This window comes from Arachis duranensis, chromosome 9 (genome assembly GCF_000817695.3).
Source record: "Arachis duranensis cultivar V14167 chromosome 9, aradu.V14167.gnm2.J7QH, whole genome shotgun sequence".
Lineage (NCBI taxonomy): Eukaryota > Viridiplantae > Streptophyta > Magnoliopsida > Fabales > Fabaceae > Arachis > Arachis duranensis.
In genome coordinates this window covers 32,547,252-32,550,130 of record NC_029780.3, presented here as the reverse complement: position 1 = coordinate 32,550,130, position 2,879 = coordinate 32,547,252, and the positions used below count along the sequence as shown (strand labels likewise).

The window sequence follows — 2,879 nt, the reverse complement described above, 5'->3', positions numbered from 1 at the left end:
AATGAGAGGGAAGTTAGCTACTCATAGCTTGAAAAGTACTCAAAAGTGGAATGTAAAAGTGGATCTAGAACTAACTGCTTAACCCCTCTTCAGTACTCCTTGGGGGTATTTATACTACTCATAGTAAAATTAAAAGAATTACAAAAGTGAAAAGGGAAAATTACATTTTGGAGGGAAAGAAAACACTCAATAGGCGTGACTTCTTAGCTGGCGTGTGGCTGGCGCTTCACCGGCGTGTCACATGCCCTTCAAAATAGCTTGGCGTGCCACGCTCAATCCTTCAAGTGGCACGCTAGTCCCTTTGTCAACCTTGGTGTGCCACGCCTTCGAACTCAAGTGGCACACCATAGTGGAATTCTTGTGCTGGCATGCCACGCCTTCGAGCTCAAGTGGCACGCCCTTTGCTTTTTCCACTTTCCTTTGCTTCTGGAGACTTGAACTAGCGTGGCACGCCCAGGGTCTGGCGTGCCACGCCCTTGTTGTGTGCTTGGATAAGCTTTTCTGGAAAGTTGCACTAGTGTGGCACACCCAGGGTCTGGCGTGCCACGCCCCTTTGTGAGTGAGTGGTTCCTCTGTTTGGCGTGCCACGCCACGAACTCAAGTGGCATACCCCAATGCTTCTTTGGCCTCTGAAAGAACTGGCGTGCCACGTCTGGTTGCTCAAGTGGCACGCCTAAGTGAAGAATAGTGAATGGCGTGCCACGCCTTCGATACCAAGTGGCACGCCCCATGTAATTGGCCTCTTCCACCCTTTCTGGAAACTTATACCAGCGTGCAACGCCTATAGGTTGGCGTGCCACGCCCATGATCTTGTCTCGCTCCAGTAATTGGCATGCCACGCCTCGACCTTCAAGTGGCACGCCTAAGTGACATGCTCGGATTGGCGTGCCACGCCTTCGACACCAAGTGGCACGCCTAGTCCTTGCTCGTATTATCTTGTGCATTGGCGTGCCACGCCTGGTTGCTCAAGTGGCACGCCGAAGTGAGGTTAAGGGGTTGGCGTGCCACGCCTTCGACTTCAAGTGGCATGCCCAGTCTTCAACTGCCTTCAGCCCCTTCTTTGAATTAGTGTACCAGCGTGCCACGCTATGCTGCTCAAGTGGCACGCCCATGTATTTTTGCACTCTTCAAGCTTGGCGTGCCACGCCTGGGTCTTCAAGTGGCACGCCCAAGTGGCTTTTTGGAGCTGGCGTGCCACGCCTTCGACACCAAGTGGCACGCCGTAGTGGAGGTTCTTCTTGATATAGTGAGTTGGCATGTCACGCCCCTTTGAACAAGTGGCACGCCCATAGTAGTTGATGGGTCAGGCGTGCCACGCCCAACCTAGCGTGCCACGCCCCTTTTGTGTCCTCCATCTTGCTCTCTAAAATTTTGTACTAGCGTGCCACGCCCAGTCCCTGGCGTGCCATGCCCACACGCATGCTTGGATCTCCCTTCTGGAATTTAGTACTGGCGTGCCACGCTTAGCTCCTGGCGTGCCACGCCAGTGCATTTTTGTGGCGTTTGCCCCCAAGTGGCACGCCAGTTTCACACGTCCAACTTCTTGTTTGTCTTCTTCCCATTCTTGATGCCTTTTTCACCTAAAATTCAGCACAACTCATCTCAAAGTAGTATACCATAATATTCACCAAATAATGCATGAATTGTATTGATCAAATGAGATTTGTGCTCTTTTATGGTCTTCTTTACGCAAGAAAGAAGGGTAGATAATGCAAGTCATTACAACACCAAACTTAAGCTTTGCTTGTCCCAAGCAAATTAATGTGAGTAGCTTTTATATATTGAGGCCTTGGCTTTGAATGATTGCAATAAAATTAAGAGTAAAGCTAAGTGTCTAACACATGTATGAATGTTTTAATTGTCATGGAAAGCTCTTGGATCCTTGAGGGTTCCCTCAGGTATAGGCTTTAGAGGTCCTTTCTATTGATTGTCACCTTGAGGTAGTAAAGGTTGTTTTGCTTTCTTGACCACGACTTTAAGTGTTTTGTCTCAAGACAACCTTTTAATTAGGCTTTCAACTAGCACTCCCAAACCAGTTGGTCTTAAGGTACTGGGTGTTGAGACACCCCTAAGAATTTACTTGCCCAGGTCTCTTCTTGACACATCTTCACTACAAGCATCTACTAGGATCATTGATTCTTTTTGAGCTTTTTATTGTTTCTTTTTCTTTTCCATCCCAGTAGTTGATGCTCAGAGCCTTGGGTCTTTATTACTTACTACATCTTAGTTCTATGGATATTCAAGGAATACCCCTTAGTCTTCCCTTTGTTATACCTTCTAGGCCTAATTGCTCTCTATGACTCATTTTCTTTTTAGTTCATCCAAGGTCCTACACTTAGTTTCTTGTTTCTTAGTTTGTTTGATGATCCCTTTTGGCCTTGGTCTCTCTTATTGTTTTTGCACAACTCACAGTAACTCTTATGGAGACAAGTTCTACTTTTATTTAAGTTGTAATTAAGACTTAAAATACATGGCATTTTCTTTCTTGTAAAAACAGAACTCATAAGGACTTCAAACAGGAATTGAAACTAAGAATCAAACATAAACTATCCTAGCATGATTATTCAAAACGTAAATAAAACAAAAGCTTAAACAGAATTCAGAAATTGGAAAGTGTCAACCATGGGACTTAACAACATTGAGCAGCTTCATCTTTAGTTCATTGGCCCCTTCCCTTTGTCCTTCTTCTTGGAAGGGGATGAGCCACCTTCACCAGGCTTGGAAGAACCTTCTTGAGCTTTGGTATCATTGGGCTTCCAAAATCCTAACCTCCTCATATAATGTCTTTCATCTTCCTTATATTTGGCTAGGATTTCTTCTTGTCTTGCACTTAGCTCTTCCATCCCTTGCATGAAGGTTGGGTATCCTGGGTTTAGAGC

At 45.8% G+C, this 2,879-nt stretch overlaps 1 protein-coding gene across 1 annotated transcript in view; it reads left to right on the top strand.

The window, feature by feature from the left end:
* Window positions 1-2,879, top strand: part of LOC110275658 (dehydrodolichyl diphosphate synthase 6-like) — a 51,411-nt gene that overhangs the window by 1,272 nt on the left and 47,260 nt on the right. The window lies entirely within an intron of this gene.